This window comes from Syzygium oleosum, unplaced genomic scaffold, assembly GCF_021117445.2.
Source record: "Syzygium oleosum isolate NSW1041296 unplaced genomic scaffold, Sole_v2.1 Sole_v2.56, whole genome shotgun sequence".
NCBI lineage: Eukaryota > Viridiplantae > Streptophyta > Magnoliopsida > Myrtales > Myrtaceae > Syzygium > Syzygium oleosum.
The window spans coordinates 292698-308439 of NW_026607540.1; positions in this window are offsets into that span (position 1 = coordinate 292698).

A 15742-nucleotide genomic window follows, 5' to 3' on the forward strand; every position below is an offset into this window, starting at 1 on the left:
ATTCGGAAGTCTATCTTTGGACCGAAATAAAACTGCCCGAATTACTGTTCACCCGACCTTCTGGCCTGTTCGAATTTTTATAAATTTTTCCAGGCCTATTTTCAAAATACTTCCTTCACAAAAATTGTTGGGGACATTTGTGGGTATAACATATAAAAATTTAAAGGTTTTCCAAAATGATTTGGGTGCCGAATGAGTTGTATTTTGATGGCCTGAGGGGCTGTCCGAGCAAACCGAATTTCGTCTGACTTTGAGTGTCAAAACGAGGTATTTACGGTTAGAACTGGGTTTCGAGTTCTGCATGGAAAATGTTCATAAAGATGTTTTGTACAACATATCCAAATTTGAGAATTTTTGGAATTGATTTACTATTTATTTCAAATGGATTTCTGTCACTGTGTAACTGCCCAGTTTGGACCCGATTTTGTTCACTCTCGGTTTTTATCTCTCTCGGACTGATTAGGCAATGAAATTTTGAGGTTTAGGGAGCTTGGATTAGGGCTGTGATGTTGGGGTTTGATCGGAATTAGTTTGTGCGATTAATTAATGGGATTGTGCCTTGAATGGAAATTTGTGCGTGGTTGTGTGATTGTGCTTGTTGGTTGGCTTGGAAATCATTGTGGGCTGATTTGGTTTGTGCATTGGGCTGAATGTGGTGTGGTGGCGTGCCGTGTTTGTGTAGCCGTGAAGTGTGGTGATATGGTGATGTGAATGTGCATTGAATTCGCGTGCCAAGAGCGTGTGGTTAAGTGGTGCGTGTTCGTGTGACGAGAATGCGAAATTATGGAATGTGCGTGAAGTGTGTATGTTTGGCAGTGTGTTTGTGTGGTGGCGTGGTACGTGTGGAGAGTGTGGAACGAAGGTTTGGAAATGTGGGATTGGTTGGAAAGGATCCGTCCTGAGGCGTGTACGTTTACGCGGGACGATGCCGTCCCTGACGAGGTGACGATGCCCGGCCTGACGAGGTGTCGATGCCTGACGTGGTCAGAAGACCGTTGGCCTGATGCGTTTTACGCGGGCGCGGTAGAAGGAAAGTGTGTGTAGGATTCCGTCCTGAGGCGTGTTCGTTTACGCGGGACGATGCCGTCCCTGACGAGGTGACGATGCCCGGCCCGACGGGGTGACGATGCCTGACGAGGTCAGAAGACCGTTGGCCTGATGCGTTTTACGCGGGCGCGGTAGTGGTGGAAAGGTTGAAAATGAGTGGGATTTGGCAAGACAAGCGAGAGGATTGTGGAAAGTGACGCATGGTGTGAGTAGCGTGCGAGTGTGTTTGTATCGCGTGATGTGATGCTTAATTATGGGGTAGAAACTGCTAGGCACGGTATGGGACGTGCCCAAGTGGTTTCTGTCTTATAATTGAGGCACGCGCGCGTCTGTGATTCCTTGCTGTGATGTGTTGGCTGTGTTATTGCCTAACGTGCAGGAACGTGCGTGATGTATTCCAGGTAGGGTCGCATGTGATTGTTAGTTTGGCCGATCGTTGTGTGTTATGGGTGTTTTCGTCCGGCGGTACGTGAGTGCCTACGTGGGGTTTGGGGTTGTACACTTATTGAGATTCGTCTCACGGTTGTATAACCGCCACTTTGAACCCTGACCTTAGACCCGGGAAGTTTGCCTCCTCTTTTGGAAGTTCGAGGAACCGCCTTTGGTGCCCGGTGGAATTGCGGGTGAGTGTCCGGAGGCTCAAACCCGAAGAATCAGAAGCAGAGCGGAAGGGCGACCAGTAGGCTTTCCCTAGGATATTTTAGGGGTTGTGTAAATCGGGTTGACCCATAGGGAAGTTAAGTTAACCAGACCTTGATCTTTTGTTAAAACGGTGGCGGAGTATGTTCGTCTGTATTTATGTCTGTAATATGATGTTTGTATATTTGGTGTTGTATGAATATGTGGTTGCTGGATTGTTCTGTTGTTCTACCCCGTTGTCGTCATTATTTGTCCGGGGTTTTGTTATTCGCTTCCGCATGTGGCTCTGATGTTTGGGTTGGGTCGGCGACGTTCCTGGGACGTCGCAATATTTCGACCGGAGCAGGGGATGTCGCGAGCTCGATGGGGTTCGGGGCGTGACAATAGATTTTAACTCTTCTTCCATAGCATTGAACCATTTAGCAGAATCATCACATTCCATGGCTTGTGAAAATGAACCTGGATCATTACCAATTCCTAAGTCGATTTCTGACTCTTGTAGATAAACCACATAGTCATTAGAAATAGCCGACCTCCTTTCTCTTTGAGATCTTCTTAATGCTATTTCTTGTGACTCAACTACTGTAGGTTCAATATTGACATTTTCATTATGAAGTGTTTGATCATTAATTTGTTGTTCTTGATTATTGTTGGGTTGAACTATAATATCAGGAACAACAACTTTAGAAGTTTTGGGTAGAGGAACTTCCACCCTAACTTCTTGAATGCAAACATCACGCATTCTTTCACTCCCACTAATGTCAACATTTTCAATGAACCTAGCATTTCCAGATTCAACAATTCTTGTACTATGATTAGGACAGTAAAATCTATACCCTTTGGATTTCTCTGCATAACCAATGAAATAACCACTGGTTGTTCTTAAATTCAATTTCTTTTCATGTGGATTGTAAATTCTTACTTCTGCTGGATAACCCCAAACATGCAGGTGTCGTAAACTGGGTTTCCTTCCCGTCCACAGCTCAAAGGGAGTCTTTGGAACTGCCTTACTAGGAACCCTATTTAATAAATACATAGAAGTCTTTAAAGCATACATCCACAATGATAAGGGTAGAGATGAATAACTCATCATACTCCTAACCATTTCCATTAAGATACGATTACGCCTTTCTGCTGCACCATTTTGTTGTGGTGTACCTGGCATTGTGTATTGAGCACAAATACCATGTCACGCCCCGAATCCCAACGGGCTCGCAACACCCCTTCAACGGTCGTATTAAACGCGACGTCCCAGGATGCGTCGCCGACCCAAACGAACTACGCGAGCGGAAGCGAAATAAAACAACCCAGACAACTAACAAGATGACAAAATGGTCGATCATTAAATGCAATGTCCCAGGCACGTCGCCGACCCAACCCAAACATCAGAGATTAGGCACGCGCGGAAACAAATAGAAACAACCCAGACAATTAATAATGACAAGGGGTAGCAATAGCACGAAACAATAACTGCATAACATCATAAAGCAGTCACTATTACAAAACGATAACACATGCTACCAAATTCAAACCACAATTTTCAAAAGGGGACGGTAGTTCACAAGTTTATCTCCTTTACAAAAAGGTACTCAAAGGACAGGGTAATATGATCTATCCTTCAATCCCTGTGGTCCTCTGGCGGCATCTCCGAATCGATCACGGTCGCTGATCTGAAATGGTTATATAGTAACCGTGAGAACGAGTCTCAATAAGCAACCTCCTATACCCTGCGTAGGCCAATGCGTACCCAGACAAGTCATACATGCAATCTACCCCATAACATATAAAATTCGCATCATTATACTTACCTCGTCATCAAGCCCATGCCAACTCTACATGTTAGTCACAACGTGATAATACAATAATAGTAATTCAATAACATATCACAATCGCTCAAACACCAACCACACTTGCACTCAATCAATCCAATTAACTCAACCACACATCCAACCAGCCAATTCAATCACACGCTCAACCAGTCAATTCAATCACACTCAAATCGCATGCATGGCCGAAATTCTTTCTCACGACCCGCGCCACTGCGCCTCAGGTCCATTCTCACTGCCCGCGCCACTGCGCCTCAGGCCCATTTGGCACACCGGCCATTCATGCTTTCATACGGACCGCCGTCAACACGTCCTAAGTCCGTAGCCCTCCGATCAATCCGGGCTTAATTCTAATGACCGACGTAAACACGTCCCGGTCCAACACACCTTTAACGGGCCACGGTCAACACGTCTCAAGCCCGCATCCATTTGGCACACCGGCCATTCATGCCTTCACACGGACCGCCGTCAACACGTCCCAAGTCCGTAGCCCTCCGATCAATCCGGGCATAAAATCGACAGGCATGCACACGCCATTCAATTCAATCAATTTCACGCCAATTGCATCAAACGATCCATATTCACAACTCAATCCAATTCACAATTCGCCACGTCAATCCACAAACCCGACGTTCAAGTCGGCCACGTACGATCACCCAAATCATGCACATTATTTTATCCAATCCAATTAGCACAATTATATCATAATATAATTAAATTAAAACACGCCCTAACCGTTCTAAACCCGAGATAAGTCTATAAAATACCCAAAGTACTAGGTAGGGTTTAGGAAGTCACTTACTTGATTTTGGCCCAGAGAAAAACGGCTCGGGCCTAAAATGGCCCGGGTGAACAGTGCCGAACTAGGCGCGGGCGCGAGCCAACGGGCGCGCTGGCCGGCCAACACGGGCACGGTGGCCGATCGGCGTGCCTAGCGCGGGCGCGGTGGCCGAACGTCGTGCCCGGGGTGCACGGCCGAGCGAGATGGGCGACGAGCCGGGCTGACCGGGCAACGCGCCGGGTGCACGGGCGAGTGGGCCGAACGGGACGGGCTAAGGGCCGAGCAAGCGGGCGAGCGGCCTAGTCGCGTGGGCAACGGGGCGGCCACGGCCTAGGCAAGCTCGGGCACGGGCCGGGCAAGCGGCCTGGAGCCAACGGGCTTCGGGCTGGCCGGGCGGACGGGCTGAGCGGCGAGCGGCGAAAGGGAGCGAAGAGCAGCGGCGACGGGCGGCACGATGCGGCGGCGAGGGGCTGGAGGAGCTGGCGGACGGGTGGGCGACAGACGGGACTCGGCCGGACACGGCGGCAAGCGGCGGCCGGGACTGGCCGGAGCCGAAATGTGGGAGAGACCGGGGAAGAGAGAAACAGGGGGAGGGACGGGTCGCGCGGCGGCACGGCGGCGTCACGGGTGGCCGGGCGACGGAGGACAGGCCGGCGGGCAGCTGGGCAGCGCCGGGCCACGGCGAACGCAGCGCCGAGATGCTGCTCGCATGCAACGCGGATGTGGGGGCGACAGGCGGACAGGCCAGCGAGCGGCGGTCGCGGGCGACAAGCGGCGGCACGGCTCGGTCGGGCGACGGCGGCGCGAGGCGGTCGGTGGCGACTGGTCGGGCGAGCAAAGGCAGAAGCAGAACCAGTCGAGGTCGGGGAAGGAAGAAGGAAGAAGAAGGAGAGAGAAGGAAGAAGAAAAAGAGAAAAAAGGAGAGAGAGAGGAGTGGATGGATCTGACAAGGGGAAGGGATAGACGTGCGCAGGGGTAGATGACCGGGGAGAGAGAGAGAGAAAGTCAAAAGTAATTATCGCGATCCAACGGTCACAGTTCGAACTCGAAAACGATCTAACGGCCCACGAAAATCCTAATTAATAGTATAGGAAAAAGATCAAAAGAAAATAACTCAAAACACACTACGAGGGAGGTCTACTAGTCTAAATCCGCACCCGGTCAAAAATCCACTTTTCACATATTCCTGGCAATAGCGATGCTGGCCACAACAATATCGACACCGTCCAATTAAATTCGTCCCGGAACTCCGAGAAATTCGACACCAAAGTTTAGGCTTTAAATAACGGCCAAATTCGATCGAGTGCGATTCTAGCGAAATCTCAATTTTAAAAACAATAACCGAGAGTGATCAGTTCCCGGGCGAGATTTTACTATAAGCACACTGACGAATTACACGTTTTATAAATCCCAAAAATGGGCCGAAATTCGGAATGTCACAACTCTTCCCCCCTTACAAAAATTTCGTCCTCGAAATTTACAATCCAACCCAACTATTCAAACAAATGGGGGTATTGGTGTCGCATCAACTCTTCGCTTTCCCACGTCGCACCTTCAATTTCATGGTGCTCCCAAATCACCTTGACCATCGGAATTGTCTTGTTCCGCAACACCCTTTCCATTCTATCTTCGATCCTTACTGGCTTTTCCACATACGACACTCTGTCGTCCACGTCTATTTCTTCATAATTTAGCACGTGGGTCGGATCCGGCTCGTACTTCCTTAACATAGACACGTGGAACACATTATGCACTTGAGATAAATTTGGCGGTAGCGCGAGACGATTAGCCAAGGTGCCAATTCTCTCTAAGACCTCGAATGGACCCACGTACCTTGGGCTCAACTTCCCTTTCTTACCAAACCGAGATAATCCTTTCATAGGCGATTCTTTGAGGAAAATGTGGTCCCCCACTTGAAATTCCAAAGGCCTACGTCTCCGGTTCGCATAATTCTTTTGACGGCTCTGAGCGGTCCTTAGCCTTTCCCGGATAATCTTTACCGTTTCCATCGACTGCTGAACCAACTCTGGACCTGTTACACTTCTTTCTCCCACTTCATCCCAACACAAGGGTGTTCTACACGCTCTGCCATAAAGTGCTTCAAACGGCGCCATCCCAATACTCTGCTGAAAGCTGTTATTGTAGGCAAATTCAACCAAATGCAACTGTTCCTCCTAGCTACCTTTAAAATCCAATACACACGCCCGTAACATATCTTCCAAAGTCTGAATTGTCCTTTCAGACTGGCCATCCATTTGGGGATGATAGGCCGTGCTAAACTGCAACTTTGATCCTAAGGCCGCTTGTAAACTTTTCCAAAAATTAGCAGTAAACCGGGGATCACGGTATGAAGTGATTGTCACTGGCACTCCGTGCAAACGGACTATTTGTCGCACGTAATTCTCGGCATACTTTTCCAAGCCGAAGTCCTTTCGCACTGGCAGAAAATGTGCTAACTTTGTCAATCGGTCGACTACCACCCAAATCGAATCATGTCCTCTTTGACTTCTCGGTAATCCCATTACAAAGTCCATCGTGATGTGTTCCCATTTCCACTCGGGAATTTCCAATGGCTGCAACATTCCACCCGACTTACAATGTTGTGCCTTCACTTGTTGGCACGTCAAACACTTGGCCACATGCTTGGCCACATCCACCTTCATTCCATTCCACCAATAATGCTGTCGAAGGTTCTGATACATCTTCGTGCTGCCCGGATGAATGATATAATTGCTCCTATGAGCTTCCGATAAAATCTCTTCCTTAAGCTCCAAATCATCGGGCACGCACAAACGTCCTCTAAACTTAAGAATTCCGTCCTCGGACACTTGGAAGTCCGGTTTCCTCTTAGTGCCATCCATCTCCAGAATTTTCTAAATCTCAGGGTCCGTAAACTGCAACGCCTTAATCTTGGTTTGCACTTCCGGTTCAATCTTTAACGTTGCCACCAAACTGGAGAGGCGTCCTACCTCGAACTTAAACTCTGAGTCTCGCGCTCCTTCCAATAAAATCCACTCTTTGACTATTAATTGCGCGATGCTCGATTTCCGGCTTAAGGTATCCGCTACCCGATTGACTTTTCTGGGATTATACAAAATATCACAGTCATAGCCCTTCAGAAGCTCCATCCAACGCCTTTGCCTCATATTCAATTCCTTCTGCGAAAATAAATACTTGAGGCTTTGATGGTCCATATAAATTTGGAACCTTTCTCCATATAAATAGTGCCTCCAAATCTTAAGTGCGAAAACGATTGCTGCCAATTCCAAGTTGTGCGTCGGATAATTCTGCTCATGCGGTCTCAGTTGTCGCGATGCGTATGCCACCACTTTTCCATGTTGCATTAGCACGCGTCCCAGTCCTCTTAGCGACGCGTCACTGTAGATCTCATAACCTCCCGGTCCTGACGGGATTGTCAACACTGGCGCAGTCGTCAACCTCTGCTTTAACTTCTGAAAACTCCTTTCGCACTTACCCGTCCATTCAAATCTCGTTTCTTTCTTTAGTCATCGCGTCAACGGCGTCGCTATTGCCAAAAATCTCTCCACGAAGTGTCTGTAATAACCCGTCAAACCCAAGAAGCTCCTAACCTCGGTCACCGTTGTTGGCCTCGGCCAATTCGTGACGGCCTCAATCTTTGTCGGGTCCACTGCAATTCCTTCTCCGGATATCACATGTCCCAAGAATGCCACTTGATGGAGCCAAAATTCGCACTTGCTGAATTTAGCGTAGAATACGTTTTCCCTTAGGGTCCGTAGGACTTTTTCCAAATGTAACTCATGCTCGGCGAAACTCTTCGAGTATACCGCGATATCATCTATAAACACAATTACAAACTGATCCAGAAATTCCTTGAACACCTGATTCATTAAATCCATAAAGGCTGCAGGAGCGTTCGTCAGTCCAAAAGGCATCACCGTGAACTCGTAGTGTCTATACCTCGTCCTAGCTGCCGACTTCGACACGTCCTCCTTCTTGATCCTCAATTGGTGATAGCCAGTCCTCAAATCGATCTTAAAAAACACTGACGCCCCTTGTAACTGATCAAAAGGTCATCAATCCTTGGCAACGGGTACTTATTCTTAATGGTTACCTGGTTCAGTTGTCTATAGTCAATGCACAACCTCAATGATCCATCCTTTTTCCTCACGAATAATACTGGCGCTCCCCATGGAGACGCACTCGGGCGAATAAAGCCTTTATCCAATAACTCTTGCTTTTGGACTTTCAATTCCTTCAATTCCGACAGTGACATCCTATAGGACACTTTCAAGATCGGTTCTATCCCTAGGGCTAATTCAACCACAAACTCCACTTCTCTATCAGGTGGCAATCCTAGCAATTCCTGAGGAAAGACATCGGGAAGATTACACACCTCGGTTATGTCCTTTAGCTTTGGTTCCTCAACCAACTAGTCAACCACAAAATAATTATCTTTATGCATCTCAAAGACAAGCTCAATCCATCCAATTTCAATCCAACAGTCTCCCAAAACAAATCATCCTGGTTCTTTATAAAATCCAAAATTTTCAAGCATAACTCATCCTTCCAAACTCGTCCAAGAATGTCATTAGTAAATCAGAAATCCATAAATCGATTACGCCTATTCACCATAAGTGATAATACGTCGTACATGATCATTCAAGTAATAACTTCAAAATCATCTCCTATTATACTAAATACCATCTCATAACGCATCTAGACTTTCAAGGCACATCCTTCACTTCCTTCTCAGTCACAACATACACTTTTCCTTATGTCCTTAACCGATTCTGATTAATCTGCGGGCAGCTCTCGCTTAATGTCCTACCTGCGGTCGCTGCGATTGCATTAGTGACCTAACCTGTCGGTTCAATAATTTCTCACTTGGTGACCTTACTGTCCACATCCACAACATGCTCCACTTCTACCTTGGCAATGGCCATTCCTATGCCTCTTTCCATAAGACTGACATGCGGCGTTGGAGCGGTGGTTCAGCTTTCCGAAGTTGTTACTTACTAGAGGGACAAGTCTCCTATTCTCTGCCATAGGCCTCTTTCCAAAGTTCCTATTATCCCTAGCCGGCGCGTACCGCGATCCAGAAGCGGTAGCCCTTTCACTCATATCCATTTAAACCCTCGAGCCCTCTCATACAACTTATTGTAATCCCTTAAGACTCAAGAGTACTAACTGACTGCGGAGCTCCGATTTCAATTCATCCCGAAATCTCCTTGTCCTATCCACATGGTCCTTGACTATCCTTGGTGCGTACTTAGACGAACTTACAAGCTCGACCTCATACTGATCGGCTGACATCCGATTTTAGCGAAGCCGAAGAAACTCTGTCTTTTTCTGTTCTCGTGCACTCTCCGAAAAGTACTTCCTATTGAAAGCCTCGACCAAAGCACCCCAATACTTCAAAGCCTTTTTCCAACTCTTATATCCAAAGTGATGTAGCATCAGGGTCACTTTTCCCATCAAACTTTGGAGGTTTCAATTTCAAAAATTGCTCAACCCGTTATTGCATCTGTCTGACTGCATTAACTTGCCCTTGACCTTGATTCCCATCATTCCCATTATGCCCACGATTCTCGTTATTTCCATTGGCGGCGGCAACAGTGGCCTCAGCATCAGTAGCAACAGTAGCATTTCGCTCCTCAGTTTGCCTTCCCATTAAAATTCCAACTTCCTCGAATGCCCTAAAAAATCTCATCCCATCTGGGATCCCCCACAACTCCAACTTGCGGACCTACAAGACCTTTACCTCGACCTCTTCCTCGGCTACTCATACTCACAGGATTCACACCACCCACTTACCTGCTATAATTCTCCTTGAGAATTAAAGACTTTGGCCAACTATATCAGTCTAAAGCCCTAGGCAGTGAATCACAACAATAATTCACTAAGCAGGCAGCCAATCACAAACAACACTCGATCACAACCAACAAAGTTTGTATGCTTACCTCAAGTCTTGACGCACCCGCACCTCACATAATATTGCATAAAATCACTCACCAATCACAATCACATAGTCTGGGGTACGCATGGCACACAAGTCTCCCTATCTGGATACCCCAAAGTCATCGCTCCTTATCACTCCAGGCTTCGACCAACTGGGATCGAGCTGACCTTGCTCTGATACCAAATCAACCGGGATGTCACGCCCCGAACCCCAACAGGCTCGCAACACCCCTTCAACGGTCGTATTAAACGCGACGTCCCAGGATGCATCGCCGACCCAAACGAACTACGCAAGCGGAAGCGAAATAAAACAACCCAGACAACTAATAAGATGACAAAATGGTCGATCATTAAATGCAACGTCCCAGGCACGTCGCCGACCCAACCCAAACATCAGAGATTAGGCACGCGCGGAAACAAATAGAAACAACCCAGACAATTAATAATGACAAGGGATAGCAATAGCACGAAACAATAACTACATAACATCATAAAGCAGTCACTATTACAAAACGATAACCCAGGCTACCAAATTCAAACCACAATTTTCAAAAGGGGACGGTGGTTGACAACTTTATCTCCTCTACAAAAAGGTACTCAAAGGACAGGGTAATATGATCTATCCTTCAATCCCTGTGGTGCTCTGGCGGCATCTCCGAATCGATCACGGTCGCGGATCTGAAATGGTTATATAATAACCGTGAGAACGAGTCTCAATAAGCAACCCCCTATACCCCACGTAGGCCAATGCGTACCCAGACAAGTCATACATGCAATCTACCCCATAACATATAAAATTCGCATCATTGTACTTACCTCGTCATCAAGCCCATGCCAACTCTACACGTTAGTCACAACGTGATAATACAATAATAGTAATTCAATAACATATCACAATCGCTCAAACACCAACCACACTTGCACTCAATCAATCCAATTAACTCAACCACACATCCAACCAGCCAATTCAATCACACGCTCAACCAGTCAATTCAATCACACTCAAATCGCATGCATGGTCGAAATTCTTTCTCACGACCCGCGCCACTGCGCCTCAGGTCCATTCTCACTGCCCGCGCCACTACGCCTCAGGCCCATTTGGCACACCGGCCATTCATGCTTTCACACGGACCGCCGTCAACACGTCCCAAGTCCGTAGCCCTCCGATCAATCCGGGCTTAATTCTAATGACCGACGTAAACACGTCCCGGTCCAACACACCTTTAACGGGCCACGGTCAACACGTCTCAAGCCCGCATCCATTTGGCACACCGGCCATTCATGCCTTCACACGGACCGCCGTCAACACGTCCCAAGTCCGTAGCCCTCCGATCAATCCGGGCATAAAATCGACAGGCATGCACACGCCATTCAATTCAATCAATTTCACACCAATTGCATCAAACGATCCATATTCACAACTCAATCCAATTCACAATTCGCCACGTCAATCAACAAACCCGACGTTCAAGTCGGCCACGTACGATCACCCAAATCATGCACATTATTTTATCCAATCCAATTAGCACAATTATATCATAATATAATTAAATTAAAACACGCCCTAACCGTTCTAAACCCGAGATAAGTCTATAAAATACCCAAAGTACTAGGTAGGGTTTAGGAAGTCACTTACTTGATTTTGGCCCGGAGAAAAACGGCTCGGGCCTAAAATGGCCCGGGTGAACGAGTGCCGAACTAGGCGCGGGCCAATGGGACGCGCCGGCCGGCCAACACGGGCACGGTGGCCGATCGGCGTGCGGCGCGCTGGCGCGGTGGCCGAACGGCGTGCCCGGGGGGCACGGCCGAGCGGGATGGGCGACGTGCCCGGGCGACGAGCCGGCTGAACGGGCAACGCGCCGGGTGCACGGGCGAGTGACCGAACGGGACGGGCCAAGGGCCAAGCGGCGGGCGAGCGGCACGGTCGCGTGGGCAACGGGCCGGCCATGGCCTAGGCAAGCTCGAGCACGGGCGGGCAAGCGGCCCGAGCCGGCTGGGCTACTGGCCTGGCCGGGCCTGGGACAGCCAAGCTGCGGCGGCGACGAGCGGCGGCGACGGGCGGCACGATGCGGCGCGAGGTTGGGGAGCTGGCCGGCTGCCTGGCGGCGGCGGCTGGGACTCGCCGGACGCGGCGGCAAGCGGCGGGCCGGACGGTCGGAGCCGAAACAGGGGAGAGACCGGGGAGGAGAGAAACAGGGGGAGGATCGGGTCGCGCGGAGGCCGGAGGCGGCACGACGACGTCACGTGTGGCCGGGCGACGGAGGACAGGCCGGCGGGCGGCCGGGCAGCGCGGGCCGCGCGAACGCAGCGCCGAGATGCTTGCTTGGGTGCAACGCGGACAGGGCCGGCGACAGGCGGACAGGGTCGGCGAGCGGCGGTCGCGGGCGACTAGCGGCGGCACGACTCGGTCGGGCGACGGCGGCGCGAGGTGGTCGGCGGCGACTGGTCGGGCGAGCAAAGGCAGAAGCAGAACCAGTCGGGGTCGGGGAAGGAAGAAGGAAGAAGGAGAGAGAAGGAAGAAGAAAAAAAGAAAGAAGGAGAGAGAGATGAGTGGATGGGTCTGATAGGGGGAAGGGATAGACGTGCGCAGGGGGAGGTGACCGGGGAGAGAGAGAGAGAGAAAGTCAAGAGTAATTATCGCGATCCAACGGTCACAGTTCGAACTTGGAAACGATCTAACGGCCTATGAAAATCCTAATTAATAATATAGGAAAAGGGCCAAAAGAAAATAACTCAAAATACACTACGAGGGAGGTCTACTAGTCCAAATCCGCACCCGGTCAAAAATCCACTTTTCACATATTCCTGGCAATAGCGATGCTGGCCACAATAATATCGACATCATCTAATTAAATTCGTCCCGGAACTCCGAAATATTCGACACCAAAGTTTAGACTTTAAATAGCAGCCAAATTCGATTGAGTGCGATTCTAGCGGAATCTCAATTTTAAAAACAATAACCGAGAGTGATCAGTTCCCGGGCGAGATTTTACTATAAGCGCACTGACGAATTACACGTTTTATAAATCCCAAAAATTGGCCGAAATTCGGAATGTCACATACCATGTCTTTCAAGGAATTTAGCAAACGGACCCGGACATTGTCCCGATTCATCATACTTTCCATAATATTCACCACATCTATCCGACCTTACTATTTATACCTTTTTATCTAATTGCCTTTCAACCTCTTTAATATACACCTCAAGTGCATTCACTGATTGAGATTTATCATGCAATAGATAAATATAACCATAACGTGAAAAATTATCAATAAAGGTGATAAAATAACTTTCTTTACTAAAAGATGGAACATCAAAAGGACCACATATATCGGTGTGTATAATTTCAAGAAGCTTTGTGCTTCCTGTGGCACCTTTCTTAGTGTGTTTCGTTTGTTTACCCTTAATACAATCAATACACACTCCAAGATCAATAAAATCCAAATTTGGAAGAATTTCATTCTTCACTAATCTTTGCATTCTTTCTTTGGATATATGACCCAAACGTTTATGCCATAAGTAAGCAGAATTCTCATCCACTAAACTGCGTTTAGTGCCAACATTATGATGCAAGGTCATTAAGGTCTCAGCAAAAGCATTATCAAGTTTAAACTTGTATAGACCATCACATAAAATTTCAGTTCCAATAAGATTATTATTCTTATACAAATTGAAAGATCCACAACCAAACTTAAAAGAGAATCCCGCTACATCAAGTTTTGGTAAAGAAACTAAATTGCAGGAAAAAGTAGGTACATAAAGGGTTCGAAACAAATCCAAATAATGCCCAGTATCTAAGATCAAACGATAAGTGCCAATGCCTTCAACTGGAGCTTTGTTTCTATTCCCCGTGAGCACATAATTCTCACTTGGCTTTATGGTTTGGATCGAAAGAAATCCCTGCATCGTATTTGAAACATGAGTGGTGGCACCAGAATCAATCCACCAAGTATTATGAGGAACTTCAGTAAAGTTTGATTCAAAACATACTAAAGCACAAGACTTACCTTTCTTTTCGAACCAAGCTTTACGCTTTAGACAATCTTTCTTCAATTGTCCAATTTTATTGCAAAAGTGACACTTAATAAGATTGTGTTCCTTCTTGTGGATTTGAGAAGCCTTAGAAGAGTCATTCAGGTTGTGTAAACCTTTCTTCTTGCTCCTTCCTCCTTTCCTCTTGGAATTCTTCTCAGCTTCTTGATGACTTAAGAAATTAACAGAATGAGCCTTTTGATTCTTTATCCTTGTTTCCTCTTAAACAAGCATATTGGCCAATTCATTTACATTCTGTAACAGTCTGAATTTTCGATCCTTTTCCCGGGATTTAGGAAATGAATTTGATCAATGCACTTATGGTGAGATCTCACCCGGAAATGCGCATTCACGGGATGCTAACCTTAGGGGTAGGGCTATTACGGGATTGAGTTCGCACGACCAAAGAACTCGACCTGGGTTCGATCTTCGACCATATCGATTGACGAGGGAATGTTTTGAGCCAACCGAGGCCGATCTATTTGATTGATCGTGTCCAAAGGGCACTAGTGACAGACCCTCGCAATTATATGACAATCGAGGTCGTCTTGGTTCGAGCAAACTTAAACGTGATTTGACTTAGTGTCGGTCACGGGTCGAGAGCGCGTAATCCCAATGAGCCACCCGTTAGCAAGAGATAAGCTAAAGTCGCGATTGTTCGATTTTAGTCATTTCTTGGAATTCGGGCCCGGGAATCGAGAATTTTGAAAGTGACAATTTTGAGCGGCCGATGACGTTTTTGGCTTGGCCAACCTTGGGGCCACCCATTTCTGCAAAAAAATGGATTTCGGTCCGGGGCCGGAAAAATTACGGTTTTGCCCCTGTGGGCACCAAGGCTGGATTCGGAGGCCGTTTGGGGTCATTTTTCTCGGCCAAGGTCATTTTGGGGTGGCCACGCACATTTAGAGTGGTTTTGGCCAAAAATTGGAATTTCGACAAAAATTGGAAATATAATATTATTTTATTCCCGAAACTTTGCAGTCGATTTTCGGGGGCTTAAAAAGTGAATTTCGCGATTCCGACACCATATTAGGTTGGCCACGCATATATAGAACGCGTATGTGCGAAAATTGGAATTTCGCCCCGGGACCGGAAAAATGACCATTTTGCCCCTGGGGCCGTTTCAGTTCCGAATTTTTGGAAAAATATTTGGGATAATTATTAAGGGTTTTCAGCTGCACTATTGGACCTAAAGACTCAAATGCCCCTCAATTATTTGGATAAGACCAACGAGGGCCGTTGGATCAAGGGTATTTTGGGAAGATCGCGTAGGATCGCGACATGTGGCGCCCTTGGCCCACCATATTTGACCAGCTTTGACCTCATTCTCTCTCCTCTCTCATTCTGGCCAGACCATTTCCTCTCCTCTCTCCCGAAATTCTCTCTCTCTCTCTCTCTCTCTCTCTCTCTCACGTTCTCTCTCTCTTTCTCATTCTCTTCATTTTTGTTTCCTTTCATCACCGTTGTTGTTGCTGC